Below are 17,356 nucleotides of genomic sequence, written 5' to 3'. Positions count from 1 at the left end.
AAACCTGTTGCCCGAGGCCCTTACCGTCTAGCACCAAATGAAATGAAAGAGCTTATGGCTCAATTGGAAGACTTTCTCGACAAGGGCTTCATTCGATCGAGCATCTCACCTTGGGGTGCCCCGGTCCTGTTCGGTAAGAAAAAGGACGGTAGCATGCGTATGTGCATTGACTACCGTGAATTGAATAAACTCACTGTGAAGAATCGGTACCCTCTGCCGAGGATCGACGGCTTATTTGATCAGCTCCAAGGAGCTAGTTGGTTCTCAAAGATCGACCTTATGTCCGGGTATCATCAGTTGAAAATTCAGGAGGAAGATATCCCTAAGAATGCCTTCCGTACTCGTTATGGGCATTATGAATTCCTCGTGATGTCTTTCGGTTTGAGCAACGCACATGGATCTTATGAACCGGGTGTGTAGGCCGATGCTCGATCGTTCGGTTATTGTGTTCATCGACGACATTCTCGTGTACTCCAAAAGTGAATCCGATCATGTCGGTCACCTCAAGTAAGCTTTGTAAGCTCTGTGAAAGAACAAGTTGTACGCGAAATTTTCTAAGTGTTCTTTTTGGTTACGCGAGGTTCAATTCTTGGGTCATGTTATTAACCCGAGTGGTGTTTTGGTTGACCCTGCAAAGGTGGAAGCCGTAAATGAATGGGAATCTCCTAAGTCTCTGTCCGAAATCCGTAGCTTTCTAGGCTTGGCAGAGTATTACCGCCGCTTCATTCCCGAATTTTCGAAAATTGCATCATCTTTGACCAAGATGACTAAGAAGAGCGTTAAGTTTGTGTGGGGTTCTGAGCAGGAGGAGGCTTTTCTCGAATTAAAGAACAGGTTGACGCATGCTATGATTTTAGTGTTACCCGATGGCACTAACGATCTGGTTGTTTATTCTGATGCCTCTTACTAGGGGCTTGGGTGTGTTCTGATGCAGCGAGGCCGAGTCATCGCTTATGCTTCACGGCAGTTGAAGACTCATGAGGCGAATTATCCTACCCACGATTTGGAGCTGGCGGCGGTTGTGTTTGCACTTAAGTTGTGGAGGCATTATTTGTATGGTGTCCCTTGTGTTATCTATACCGACCATAAGAGCTTGAAGTATTTCTTCGAACAAAAGGAACTGAATATGCATTAGCGTCGATGGTTGGAATTGAATATGGATTACGATTTAGAGATTATGTACCATCTCGGTAAGGCTAACGTGGTAGCCAACGCGTTGAGCCGGAAGGAGAGACCCAAACTTATTCGTGTGAAATCTTACCAACTTATTCTTAAACCCGATATTTTGAAATAGATAGCCAACGTTCAGAATGAGGCTTTACAAGTGGAATGGATTATGTCAGAGAGTATTTGGGGTCAAGAGAAATTGTTGGAAGACGTCGGTGACGGGGTGAAGTATTAGGATGGTCGTTTATGGGTACCCAGGTATAGGGTGAGGCACACAAGTCACGATATTCCATTAATCCGGGCGCGACCAAGATGTACTAGGACCTGAAGAAAAATTATTGGTGGCCTGCGATGAAGTATGAGGTGGCTAAGTACGTGAGTAAGTGTTTGACGTGTCTGCAAGTTAAGGCCGAGCACCAGAAGCCTTTCGGGAAACTTCAACCCTTGGAAATACCTGAGTGGAAGTGAGAGCATCTTACGATGGATTTTGTTACTAAACTGCCTCGTACTCCTAGGGGTAGTTATGACACCATTTGGGTAATCATTGATAGACTGACCAAGAGTGCTCATTTTTTGTCGATTCGAGTGACTTTTAGTTCTGAGCAACTGGCCGATGTGTTTATTCGTGAGATCGTTTCTTGGCACGGGGTGCCAGTATCTATTGTTTCGGATAGAGATACGCGTTTTACCTCTAGGTTTTGGAAGAAGTTTCATGAGGATATGGGTACCAAACTTCTCATCAGTACCGCTTATCATCCGCATACAGATGGTCGATCCGAGAGGACCATTCAGACTCTAGAGGATATGTTGCGGGCTTGTGTTATTGATTTTGGTGGTAGTTGGGATCGTCACTTACCGTTAGTCGAGTTCTCTTATAATAACAGTTATCATGCCACGATTAGGATGCCACCGTTCGAGATGTTGTATGGTAGGAGGTGTAGGACTCCAGTCTGTTGGGGTTCCATTGGTCAAAAACAGTTGGGTAGTTTGGAGGTGGTTGAGACTACGACTGAGAAGCTCGATAAGATTAGGGCTTATATGAAGGCCGCTCAAGATCGTCAAAAGTCTTATGCGGATAAAAAGCGAAGACCTATTGTGTTCGAGGATGGGGATCAGGTTATGTTGAAAGTTTTTCCTTGGAATGGTATTATTCGTTTTCGTAAGAGGGAGAAGCTTAGTCCGAGGTTCATTGGTCCGTTCCGTATATTGTCCCGTGTTGGTGAGGTAGCGTATAGATTGGAATTGCCCGAGGAGCTCGCGGGGATTCATCCTACTCTTCACGTATACCATTTGAGGAAATGTTTAGCAGATGCGGAGGCCCATGTGCCTCTTGATGACATTGAGCTTGATAGTAAACTGAACTACGTTGAAGAACCTATCGCTTTTCTTGACCGTCAGGAAAGGCGTTTGAGAAATAAAGTGGTTAGGCAGGTGAAGGTGCAGTGGAGGCACCATAGGGGCTCGAGGCTACTTGGGAGTCCGAAGACGAGATGATGAAACTCTATCCGCAGTTGTTCCTGTCGCATCAGGATTCGGGAACGAATCCCATTGTAAGGGGGGGTGGACTTGTAACGCCCGTAATTTCGATTCAAAGAGTTAAGGCTTGTAAAGTATGTATATTTCTCGGGATTTAACCGACATTCCTCGGAAACCTTATCATCCTTCCGATACGTTAATTTATTTAACTTTTCAACCAAGATGTCACTTATTTATATTTGGAGGGGCTAGGATGAAAATTTTACATTATAACACAAGTTTCGGGACTGTTTTGATTGAGGTTTTTGCACCAAAATCTTCCTAGGTATGTCTAGTACAACATACTTTAAAATCATGTTCATTGGTGTTCGTTTGATTGGTCAACTAGTTGTAGTTTGAATGTTAGTGTTCGGTTAACTAGAATTGTAGATTGTTGCATTTAACGCGAGGGTTGATATGATGAACGACCAATTCAGATCGGGTGAACTTGGGTTGATGTACGGGCTGTTGAAAAATTATTTTTATAAGTTATGGGGTTGAATTGGTTGTCGGTTACTCACATGGGTCGGACAAAGCGCATTTGCGTTTATTGAATAGTTGGTGCGTGGTACTTGCGAGTTACCGACCCATTTGACTCGTGTAGCATCGTGTGGATTTACTGGCTGTGAATTTATCATATTGGGTCCACACGGGGCTGAGTTGAATGTTAATTGCCTAAATGACTCTTAAACGCAGGTGTTAGTATCACCTAGTGCTTCCGAGGGTAATTTGGGAATTCTTTACTCCCGGGAGTATCTATGGGCCGTCTTGGTAAACTTAAGGCCCCGGGGGCTGTTATGATTGTATGTTTACCGGCGGGCGTTTGAGTTTGATGAAGTCGAGGCTTTAGGTAACTCGAACCTTGGTATAACGTCTTGTAGGATAAAAGAGTCCTTTCGATGTCATTTGTGATGATTGTATGTTTACCGGCGGGCGTTTGAGTTTTGGGGATACTTAGGGTTCTCTAGCAGCTGGTGAATTCATGCCTTGTGTCAGGTGAGTTCATGATGCCCCCTTTTTACTCTTTTTAAGTTTTTGAGCTAGCATGCACACCTAAGCGATTTTGCTTGATGAACCGTTTAAGTTATTTTTATGGGCTTACTTGTATTGGGTATGCCTTGGGATGATATTATTGTATGATGTAAGTATGTTTGTACATATATTATTGTATGGCCAGTAATTGGCGATGTTTGGTAGTCGTTATCGACCACGGATGTTTACGTATGCCTACTTCGTATTTGCATACGTTGGATGAGATGTTACGTGTTTGGGTTGTACGTGTGCTCGACCCTGATGTTATTATTTGGATGATATATATATATATATATATATATATATATATATATATATATATATATATATATATATATATATATGGGGATGTAACTATAAGGATGTTTATATATATAGGTATATATATATAATGATGATTACTTGTTGTTGATGATGGTCTAACTGTTATATCCCGTTTTATTTTAAAACACTTGGATTTACTATTATGATTATTATTATTGATGTTATTTATTAAAACTTGAACTCACTCAGCTCAAGCTGTCTTTGTGTGCATGTTAGTGTGAGTTTCAGGTTAGGAGGAGGATGCCTTACTGCTTGGACGTGCACGAAGCTACTTGGACGGTGAAGGGCATATGTAGACGGAAGATTTAAATATTGAACATTTCTTTTTAAAATTTTATCAAATATATTTAAATTGGTTTTGGGCATAATTCCCGGGTTTTGGGAACTTATTTTATTAATTATGGTTTTTCGTTGAATTATACTCTGAATTGGTTGTTTTAATGGAATGAACTGTTTTAAGTTGAAGTATTATTTATAAGTATTTTGGATGAATACCAACTGTAGGATTCTCATGCGAAATTCCATGCGAAATGCTCATGCGAAATTCCATGTGAAATTTCATGAAATCCATTTTCTGATGCGTTTTTTATGAAGGATCTGTTATCGAAAATAAAATTTTTCCCCTTGGACATGTTATCTAAATGCTCATGCGAAATTCCATGCTTTGCCCCTTGGACCCTGCTAGGGGCTGCTGCCCCTAGACCCCTCTACCAAGGGCGCTGCCCTCGAACCCCCGTTAGCTGAGGGTTTCATTAACTTAGATGTAAGAAGTAGTAGTAATGGACAATTGACACGCGTAATGTGTTGTATAGTTAGCCGTGCACAGTTAAGGAAGGGCATTACCTTTAACGGCGAGAGAAACCAACTTCAGGTGAGTTCCAGCCCCTTTTGTGTGTTATGTTTCAGGGCTGTGTGCATACTCCTATTTGATAGATAATACACTTACTTGAATGGTATGTTTATGATACGTGTATGACGATATATTGAATGTTATTATTATATGATGATTATATGAATGATTGACGAGACAGGTAAGGTTGAATGGGTACGGGGTTGTATACCCTAATAATATATGCGAAGTGTACGGGGTTGCATGCCTTAATAATATATGCGAAGAGTACAGGGTTGCATACCCTAATAATATATGCGAAGAGTACGGGGTTGCATACCCTAATATTATATGCGAAGAGTACAGGGTTGCATACCCTAATAATATATGCGAAGAGTAAAGGGTTGCAGACCCTAATAGTATCTGCGAAGTTTATAGGGCGAAAGGCTCTTTTAAACATAGAACGGTTATGTATGTATAAAAATAATGAAGGTAAGTAAAGATACGAATGTATGGAAGTAGGAAGGTACGAACGAACATAATATGTGTCTTCGGATATATATATAAACATGTATAAGAATATGAATGTAATGTATGTTACCTGCTTAACTAAAACTCACTCAGCGTAGCTGACTTTTAGTATGCATGCAGGTAAATAGGTTTAAAGAGCTGGCTTGAGGATGGCACATGGTAGGGACTGGAAGACTAGCATCTCGGGGAAGAAATGTTATGAAATATGATGTTATGTTAAGACAATTCCACTTTTGTTAAAACACGATTTTGTCGTTTTGAAATATGATGGTTGATGTTTTAGTATTCCGTGAAAGTTTTTAATTAACTCTGATTTTAGAACTGTGTTTATAAGTAAATTCAACGCCAAAATAGGGTTACCGGTAACGGGGCCTTAAATCAAATCATCGAATCATGAGAGGGGATGTTAGTTTTTGATAGTGATTTTTGTTTAGTTTTCCAGTAATCAACACACCCCCTAAAGCTTCCATCCTTTTTCTTTACAAACAACACCGGTATCCCCTAATGAGGATAGCTAGGTCTTATTAAATCTTTATCTGATAATTCTTGTAACTGGCTAATAATTCTTACATATCGGAGAGTCTCAGGCGATAAGGTGTCCTGAGTAATATGAGTTCCTCGTAGGATTAGGTCAGTTCAGAATTCCGCTTGTCGGATAGTGGTATTCCGGGTAGTTTATTAGGAAAATATTGGAGTATTTGAGTACTGTTGGGATATCTCCTATATGTTTCATAGGGATTTTTATGGCTACATTATCCAGAAATGCCATACAGCCCTTGGCGTATGAGCTTTAAGATGAGACACTAGAGGCGATATTGCACCAAACTTCTCTCCTTGTACCATAATTACTCCATCATCCGAGAGAGGAATTTTAACTATTTAGTCATCACGATTTCCGCCTTGTATTTAGCTACCCAGTCCATACTGACAATTGCATTGATGCTTCCCAACTAGACCGGGAGTAGGTCAATAAAATTGGTTGGTTGTTTAAGATAATAAGATAGTTTTGGAGTATTTGGTTAACAGTTCTAGGTTTACCGTTAGTGAAGTCTCTAGCATAAGGATATATTAGTTCACTAACCGGTACATCTCCCGGGGATAAGATGTTAGTGGGGATAAGACTTCTATCGTACGTATATCAAGTGAATTCGAAGCCTATTAATCAGGAATTACAGACGTACTCATCACCGTATCTGAGTCTTGCTGTGTTTTATCAGATCCGATCATTAATCGTAGCCTCTAGCCGAGTTAGACGTCAATGTTCGTTCTTGGTTTAACTTAGGACAGTTTCCTTTGACAAGTTTCGTATTTTCACACTCAAAGCGAGCATGAGGGTTTGTCATAGGTTGTGCATGAATTGATTACGATTGGGTTAACTGGGAAGAGTAAGGTTAAAACGGTCTGCTTACAACACTCATAATAGTTCCGCAAGTGCAGGTATAGTATCCAGCCTTCCCGTTTTTATAACGCATCTTTATTCGACGTTCCTTCATAATGATTACATAATCACACCTTGACGAAGGTTCGTTGTATATTTTTCGTTCAGAACTAAAGTTAATCGACGTATCGTTTTAAGTTGTAGGGCGCACATGTTTAATTTGTTGTAGTTATCGTACCCCTGTTTTGTGATTAGTTTGTTTTTTATAAGAGATGATTTTCCCGAATTTTGTCAAAACATTATTTCTGACTAAATCAAAAGCTATCACACCGACTTGTGTCACAGGATTTTTTTTTCTTTAAAGAGTTAGTGGCAAACTGAATTAATTAAAGTTCCTACTTCCGGGGCTACTAACTATGGCATCAGTCAAGCCAGATCATTAAAACAGTTTGTGTATTCCAGTTGATCCACCCTTTCCACTTTCGATTTCTCGGGTTCGTGTTCTAATTTCTAGATTTCATTCTTGGGACGAAAATGTGTCAGTATAAGGGTTTTAAGTTTTGCCCAGGTCATACGGTTGGTTGCCTCTTGTTCCCGAATTTGTACAATCGTTATCTATCACATATGGGATGATCAATTTCTGGTATTGATAACAAATTTTATCCCTTCAATTCCTTTTACCAACCCATTTAGTCTTTTAGTACCACTAGAATTCATAGGTTTGCACAACGTAATTTGTTTAAACAAGTATTCCCGTTGTGAAGGATCACGGTTGTTACGACCAGTAATCATGTTCGGTAACAGACTTTTGTTACTAAAGGCATTAAGTAGGGGAAATTATCATTATCGGTAGTAGCATTAGTGCTTAGTGGGAGAGTATTATTCGTGACAATGTTCGTATTTATGGAAAAAATAATATTTGTAGGTGTATTAGTATTGGTTGGTGAAATAATATTCGCGGCCTCATTATTGTATGGCCTTTGATTTGCATTCATTGTTGTATTAATGCTGACAGCGAATCGCGCTGCGATTGTCAGAGTTACTATCCGCAGTTGCTGAACAATCATTTCGGCCACAACTGCCTCAATTCACATGTTTGTTTTCTGTGGGCCATTATGTAATGATAAAAAAACTAAACTTCACGTAATAATAATTTTCCATATAACTCATTGCGCAAGGAATCACATTAGCTAACAGTCAGGTAACTCAAATAATAGACACGTATTACACATACCAAATCATGTATCCATATACATAGGATAGTACATAGATTTAACCTAACAAGGCCATTGTTTGCATATATACATCGAAAGTGTCATCCCGTGACAAGTAATTTTAACCCGGTAAGGGTCAATGTTTGCACCATTAGATCAAAATTGTCACACCCCAAAATCGCTAACTTAGCAGCAGAAGACTTAATTAGGCTAATTTGGGCGGTGACAGACGCTGTTCAGCCAATCATATTTAAATATAATGAATCATAAGTTGGACTTTATTAAATATCTGAGTTTTACACGTGTCAAACATGCACGGTTTTATTTTAAATTACAAGTCCAACTATCATTCATTCAAACGCACGCCTCCATTTTCCCGAATCCTTCACAAAGCATTCATTTTCTTCATTTACCTGAAAAATATGTTAAAACAATTTTGTCAACACGAATGTTGGTGAGTATCTCAATTAAAACCGGGATGTAACGGTTCTCGACTTTACATCCATTTATTCATCATTCTTATTAATGATTATTTTCCATCATTCACCATTCTTTTCAATGGGAATTTAATTTCCAACCTTTTTCCAAACATAGCAATATATTTCTTAAACAAAGCGTGTTAGTTGTAAACGAGCAAAGAGTACAACAAATGTATGACTATCGTTGTGATAAACCTGATGCATACCAAAATCAAAATTTTTCCACCTTTTCAACCAGAGCGACTGGAAGAGTGGCGGGCGTCACCCCAATAAATCTACCAATATTTTTAGTCCCTTTCTCTCTAGGTTAACGATTTTTCCTTTCATAATGACTCATCCCATTTAACACAATTTGTAAATATAAAGCCCTTAGTTTACATACTTTTCCCCAAAAACATTTATAAATCGTTAAAACGAGGGGATTTATGAGAAAACTCACCTTTGCCTCGGTTCAAATAGCACTCAAGTGTGATAATATGCCAATTAACGTCAAGATCTTATTAGCATTCATCCAAATAATAATCGGATTCCTATGTTTAAAACCAATTATATTAACACATAAACGTATATACAAATAGAATATTGTCCTAACTTAATATATTTATCATCACGTGTCTTATTTATTTTAATTCTAAAAATAAATTACAAAATTTTATTGTTTAAGAAAAATCGTAATTGAATCTAACGTTTCGAAATATCGTATAAATATATTGGAACAACGTAGTTTTAAATAAACGATGTAAAACTAATATATGTTTTCGAAACTTAACTTGGACACTATTTAATAAAACGTATATATTTATTGTAAAATATAATATTATTTAATTAATATATTATCTGTCATAGAGACACGTGCTTGAATGCTTGAATTCTGACAAATATATTATATACTACTATTTTTACAAAACATAATATAATCGTTATTATTATTTATATCGAAACGCGTTATATTAATATACTTAATAAAATTTTGTTTTGATATTTTATATAAAAGTCTACATTTTCTAAATGTATATTTATTTATTTATTTTTTTTAATATTAATGGTGGTCACCATACAGATAAACTATTTCAGTCCAAATATCGTGCATATATACACACACACACGAAATCGTCCAAGTCTCGATTGTACAATTTTTAGCACGCGTGGTCGTGAATTTATATTGGTTATTCACTTTCATATTCTTGTTTTTAACGATCGTTTGTAAATTAGCTATAGTTAAAATAATCTCTACCACATTATAATATTTCAAATTATACCTAATAAAATTACTTTAACCAATCTATCGAAATCTAATTTTCTCAAACTTTAAGAGATAAAAGTTATACTCCCTCTCGCGTGCGGTTCACGTCTAAAAAATTCTACTCATAGCCGACATGCAACACGATCCAAATATACCATGTTCGTTTTTGCCTCACAAACATTTCTCTGGTCTCGGATCGTCGATACGACACCTCAAAACCTACATGCGACCCATTTTAAAGAACCATTTTTGTTCTAAAATCTGACTAGTAGCTTACAAAGCTTATACCTAACCATCCAGACATCGGATCATCGATCCCTTTGGTGTAATCAAATATTTAGGTGTTAGGAAGGTTCACCGAAAATTTCAGATCGATCCCACAGTCGGATCTCCGGGAATCTGTGTTTCTTTAGAGCTGAGTTTTCAAAATCCGCCCAGTGAAATGAGTTCGAAAACGAGCCTAAAAACCCAACTTAAACTTCTCCGATCCTCATCTCCACCATTAAAAATGATTATCTATGGGTTATGAACCCTCTGTAAAAATAATATAGATGATCGGACCGTTAGATGTTCGGTTATGGAATGATCTTTACAGACATGCAAAACTTATACAATCTGTCCAGATTTTAGAACACGTTTTTTAACAAACTTAAGCTCAAAATTAGGACGATCGGAGCTTACCATCGCGTTCGAGACGTTGAAAAATGGTTCCAGGTAGATTAGGGGCTTCGGCCACCACCAGACCACGTCGCCGGACCACACCGGCCATCGTGCGCCACCACCGGACCGCCGTCGGCCTCCGGCAACCTTGCCAGAATGCTCTAACCTCTCTCTACTCTCTCTCTCTCTCACTCTAAAATGCAGATTATGATAAATAATGAGTGAAAAGTGGGGTGACCCACCTTATATAGGTGCGGTTTTAAACGAGTTTGACGATCGCGTTTCGGTCTCTCGCTTTAACGATCCCGCTACTTCAAATGGTGTTGTATTTTCCAAATACATCTCGTCAAAATATTTATTCCGTTCCCGACTTAAATTAGTCTCGCTAAATTATTATTTCCGCTAATAAGTTATTGTTGATCGTTTCCCAGTGTTGGTGTCGGTTCCGTGTTACTACAAACTTAATAAAACTAGTTTAGTTGTTTTTTCCAAAAACAACTCATCCAAACTTATGGTGTCTATTCGATTTATCTTATCCAAATAATAATTCTCGAATATAATAATAGTATATATATTACTATCTCCTCAATACGTGTGATATTACGACCGTTGTTGAAACACTAATTTGTATTTTCCCGCTTCGTTATGACTTGGAATTGAGTCACGTTTTTGCCGAAGTTCATGATTTTCAATTCTCTACATTATTCAAATGTATTCAACCATTGACATTTTATCGAATGTCGGGTTGAATATTTACACGCTTAACCGAAAACGTTCGTGTCCTCTTAACTTATCACCAAAATTTCTTTATTCCGTCTGACCCCTTGCGCGATTGAAAATATATATTTAATCCCTTCATTCTTAGCATAAAATACTATATTTAACTTAAGGGTCTTAATTATCACTTAACCTAGTCTAAACATGTCTTAATCTCGTTTATGGAATATAATAATACTTTTTTTTTTGCCGGCTATCACATTCTCCCCACCTTATTTGAATCTCGTCCTCGAGATTCGACAGATTATAGAGGGTGTAACATGCTAATGCTTTGCTTTAACTTGGTAGCTTGCCAGTAATTTACCATTATCTCAATTATCAGCTTCTTTATGGTCATCCGGTGTGCGTTTCTAATCTGAATAAAATCCTCAGTATTATTAACAGCATCTCTCCTTGATCACACAGTAATCCTCCTTGAGACGATAGCGTTAGCTACTTGTCATGTTATAAACTTTTCTGTAAAGATCCTTAATTAACTACATATCATAAGCCAAGTACTTATCTTACAAGGGCAACTATGTTGTGCATAAACACATACTCCACCTCATTGTGTAAGCACACACCCAAAATTTGATAATTCTAACAAGGTAAACTACTAGATCTTCCTATTATTTAAGCACCGATTCTCTAAGATTAATCTTGTCTCTGACATGAGGAGGCTTTTTTCGTCCACACCTGTATCCAAATTTTGCATCCTTCTAAGCCAGTCTTCTCCGAAACGATCTTAGCTAGTCATTAGATAGACAACTATGATTCTGCGTGTTTTGTGTCTTGAAAAAGGATTTATGCAATTGCCAGATATTGCTTCTTTCTATAACGAGAAGTAAAAAAAATATGATCCTAAGATTACCTCCTAGAGTCTAAGGGATCTATTCCAGTGTAAGAGTAAATATTCATTTAATAAGACATACATACTAAATGTCGTCACATAGAAGGACCTAAACGTTTAGTATTTCTTTACCATTAAAGGTGGGTACATAATGTATGTTGGAATCAAATAGAATGTCAACAATGAATTCACAATAGGGTCAATGAATTAGTAGAAAAAGCTACAACGACACTTAAAGGTCTTAGAAATATTGTGGTTGCAAAAACACACAGTATTCGAAGAACAATGTAGCTAATGAATATATGAGGATAACATCTTAACACTATCTTTGATTGACAAGGAGATGTTAACTCATTAACGTTTGCCAGAAATGCAATCTGAATCGATTAGATTGGAACGTAAGTATTATACACAGTTCAACATAGCTATATATATACAGTTTTGGCGTGACTATATATAATTTAGTGTGACCGAGTTTAAGAAGATGGATCATATATATAGATATACGTGATATTCGGATTTCATGGACTTGTGTGTGAACTGTTATCAAACTTTTCAATAACTGTAGTTGCATAAATCCCTTTTCAAGACACGAAACACGCAGAATCATAGTTGTCTATCTAAAGACTAACTAAGATTGTTTCGGAGAAGACTGGCTCAGAAGGATGCAAATTTGGATGCAGGCGTGGACGAGATAAAGTCTCCTCATGTCAGAGACAATATAAAGTCGCCACTGGTGTTTAAATTATAGGCAAGATCTAGTAGTTTACCTTGTTAGACTTATCAAAGTTTGGGTGTGTGCTTACACAATGAGGTGGAGTATGCATTTATGCATAACACAGTTGCACTCGTAAGATAAGTACTTGGCTTGTAACGCCCGTTAATTTTCGGTTTAAAGATTTAAAGCATGTAAAGTATGTATAATTCTCGGAATTTAACCGACATTTCTCGGAAACCTTCTCGTCATCCAGGTACGTTAAATCACTTAACTTTTCTTTCAAGTTGCCATATATTTTTTCTTGGAGGGGCTAGGATGAAACCTTTTATATTGTAACATAAAACAAAAAAAAAACAAAAAAAAAAAAACCCTAACCCCCTCCCCATTCACTTCAGTCAATCGGACCAAAGGCAGCCCCAATCACCCTCGTTTTTCTTTTTTTGCAGCAGAGGTTTGTGCGTAAAACTTCAATTGAAGGTTAGTACTATGTCCCTACAAGTCTTTTACACCTTAATTGATCTTTATATCGCGCGTATTGATCGTTAAATGGCTTGTTTTAGGTTAACCGGGTGGCTGTCCAATTGAGCAGTTTCGGGACAGTTTTGATTGAGGTTTTGGCACCAAAATCCTCCTAGGTATGTCTAGTATATCATACTTAAAAGTCTTGTCCATTGGTGTTCGTTTGATTGGTCAACTAGTTGTAGATTGGAAACTAGTTTTCGGTTGTCTAGAATGGTAGATTGTTGCGTTTAACGCGAGGGATAAAGTAAGTGATGATCAATTCAGTTCGAATAGCTTCGGTTTAACATACGGGCTGTTGGAAAATGATTTTTAAAAGTATTGGGGCTGAATTGGTTGTCGGTTACTCAAACGGGTCGGTACAACGCGCATTTGCGATTATTGAATAGTTGGTGCGTTGTATTTGCGAGTTACCGACCCATTTGACTCGTGTAGCGTCGTGTGGACTTGTTGTCTGTGAATTTATCATATTGGGTCCACACGAGGCTGAGTTGGATGTTAATTGCCTAAGAAACTCTTAAACGCGCGTGTTATTATCACCTAGTGCTTCCGGGGGTAATTTGGGAATTCTTTATTCCCGGGAGTATCTGAGGGTCGTGTTGGTGGATGTAAGGCCCCCAGGGCTGTTATGAATGAGTTTGTTGAGGTTGAGGCTTTAGGTAACTCGAACCATGTTAGAACGTCTCGTAGGATAAACGCGTCCTTTCGATGTCATTCGTGATGATTGTATGTTTACCGGCAGGCGTTTGAGTTTTGGGGATAATTAGGGTTCTCTTGCTCATGGTGAATTCGTGCCTTGTGTCAGGTGAGTTCATGATGCCCCTTTTTACTCTTTTTATGTTTTTGGGGTAGCATGCACACCTAAGTGATTTTGCTTGATGAACTGTTTAAACTATTTCGTATAGGCTTACTTGTATATGGTAGGCCTTGGGATGATATTATGGTATGTTTGTATGTATTATTTTATGGCCAATAATTGGCGATGTTTATTATATATATATATAAGAATGATTATTTATTGATGTTGATGGCCTAACTATTATATCCCGTTTATTGTAAAACTCTTGGAATGACTATTATGATTATTATTATTATAGATGTTAATTAACAAAACTTGAACTCACTCAGCTCAAGCTGACTTTGTGTGCATGTTACTGTAAGTTTTAGGTTAGGAGGAGGATGCATTACTGCTTGGACGTGCACGAAGCTACTTGGACGGTGGAGGGCATGCTTAGTCAGAAGTTTTAATAATAATAAACATTTTTTTCTTTTAACGTTTTATTAAATACATATCAATTTGGTTTTGGGCATAATTCCCGAGTTTTTGGAACTTGTTTTATTAATTATGATTTTTCGCTAAATTATAATCTGAATTGGTTATTTTAATGGAATGAACTGTTTTTGAGTTTAAGTATTTTTGTAATTATTTTGTACGAATACCAACTGTAGGATTCCTGGGATTCGGGGTCTTACAAGTTGGTATCAGAGCCATGGTTCGAGGGATCCAAGCATCCCCAAATGCTTGGACTCGAACCGTAAGAGAAGATACTAGTATGCCCACCGCAAGTAACTGCATGCCAAGAGGTAACTTTAATTGTTAGTCATTCCTTTGAATTTTAAAATTTCCAGTATGTGATTAATTGTTTAAGTGTTAGATAGAATGCTAATGTGGTTAGGGGTAGGGGTGATTAGGACGGGCGGGTAAAGTAAATGACTAATTACACTTGATCAACGTCATTAGCAGTTTACCCTTACCTTACATGTTCTAAATGCCACTGTACTTGACCGTGTTAAAATTCTGTCTTCCTAAAGATATGTCATGGCTATTACTCGTGCAGCTAAGAGAGGTGGCCCTAGTGTTCGTGGTCGTGGTCATAAGCCACGTGCCAAAGCTGAGAGTGAGATCCCTACTCCCCAGCAGGAGGAAACCCCGATTCATGAGGAGGGGGATAACCCCGTCTTAGATCCTGCAATGCGCGTAGATATAACGGATGAGGTTTACCAGGTGCTCCATAGCGCCATTCCTGAGATCGTTCCTGAGGCCGTTAGGGCCATGGAGGAGTCTCTGATTGGTTCGGGTAAGGAAAGGAAGGGTAAGGAGACGCAGGTCGAGGAGGAGGAGGAGGTGTATGTGCCGAGTGGGGATGAAGACATTGTGCGGGCTATTAGTGTATCTACCCGGGGTTGTTCGTATGGTGACATTAACAAAATGTGATACTCCTTCTTCGATGGTAATAAGGATGCGTTGGCAACACATCAGTGGGTGAGAGAGATGGAGGCCGTTCTGAGAGTTAGTAAATGTAAAGGGGATGACATGGTGACTTATGCTACCGCCTCGTTTCGTTCCGAGGCACTGTGTTGGTGGGATAATCTGGCGCAGGCTATGGGTGATCGTTCGATTAGGAGGATGACGTGGGATGAGTTGAAGGAATTGGTTCTAGATTAGTGTTATAATTTCTCATTCCTTTGGAATCGTATGTGATGACCATGTAGCTAAGCAGTAGTGTAATATTATCCCAAGTACCTTTTTACTTGATGAATTACAGGCATCGGTCTTATTGATTCGGGTGCCAGTAGAAGTTTTGTGTCTACCGCTTTCTGTTCCTCGTTGGATAAATCACCCAAGCGCGTAGTCGATGTGTTTGAGGTTGAGGTCGCTGTAAGAAAGTCTGTTTCCGTGTCTAGGGCTGTTCAGGGTTGTTCCATCGAGTAGTCTGGGTATAGATTTCCGGTGCGGTTGTACTTGTTGCCGCTTGGCTGCTTCGATATGGTGTTTGGGATGCATTGGCTCGCAAGTATTGATGCTCAGATCGTTTGTGGTCAAAAACTTGTACGTCTAAGGGCCCTGGATGGGACCCTAATTACGGTCTTCGGTGATCGGAATGGTGCGACGCCACATATCATATCTATGCTTAAGGCGGGGCAACTGATGCAGCGGGGGTGTGGGGTGTATCTGGCGTATGCAATAAACGTGAAAACCGCGATAGCAACCGTCGGTGATGTTCCTATTGTTCGGGATTTCCCAGATGTATTTCTAGATGATTTGTCAGATTTGGCGCCGGATCTCTAGGTCGAGTTTCAGATAGACCTTGTGCCGGGCGCAAAACCCGTTGCTCGAGCCCCTTAGCGTCTAGCACCGAATTAAATGAAAGAACTTACGGCTCAATTGGAAGACTTGCTTGACAAGGGCTTCATTCGACCTAACATCTCGCCTTGGGGTGCCCCGGTCCTGTTCGTTAAGAAGAAGGACGGTAGCATGCGGATGTGCATTGACTACCGTGTATTGAATAAACTCACTGTTAAAGATCGGTACCCTTTACCAAGGATCGACTACTTATTTGATCAGCTCCAACTAGCTAGTTGATTCTCGAAGATCGACCTTAGGTCCGGGTATCGTCAGCTGAAAATTTATGAGGAAGATATCCCTAAGACTGCCTTCCACACTCATTATGGGCATTATGAATTCCTCGTGATGTCTTTCGGTTTGACCAACGCACCGGCTGCATTCATGGATCTTATGAACCAGGTGTGTAGCCCGGTGACGGGGTAAAGTATAAGGATGGTCGTTTATGGGTACCCATGTATGGGGGATTCAGGGGTAAAATATTAGATGAGGCATACAATTCGTGCTATTCCATTAATCCGGGCGCGACCAAGATGAAGTATGAGGTGACTCAGTACGTGAGTAAGTGTTTGATGTGTCTGCAAGTTAAGGCCGAGCACCAGAAGCCTTTCGTGAAACTTCAACCCTTGGAAATACCTGAGTGGAAGTGGGAGCATCTTACGATGGATTTTATGACTAAACTGCCTCGTACTCCTAAGGGGAATTATGACACAATTTGGGAAGTCATTGATAGGCTAACCAAGAGCGCTAATTACTTGCCGATATGAGAAACTTTTAATTCCGAGCAGTTGGCCGATGTATTTATTCGCAAGATCGTTTCTAGGCATGGGGTGCCGGTATCTATTGTTTCGGATAGGGATATGCGTTTTACCTCCAGGTTTTGGAAGAAGTTTCATGAGGAGATGGGTACCCAACTTCTCATCAGTACCGCTTATCACCCGCAGACAGATGGTTAGTCCGAGAGGACCATTCAGACTCTCGAGGATATTTTGCGAGCTTACGTAATTGATTTTGGTG

This window comes from Bidens hawaiensis, unplaced genomic scaffold, assembly GCF_021521415.1.
Source record: "Bidens hawaiensis isolate Kalapana, Puna unplaced genomic scaffold, B.hawaiensis_p1.1 tig00009922_1, whole genome shotgun sequence".
NCBI lineage: Eukaryota > Viridiplantae > Streptophyta > Magnoliopsida > Asterales > Asteraceae > Bidens > Bidens hawaiensis.
This window is presented reverse-complemented; position numbering follows the sequence as displayed.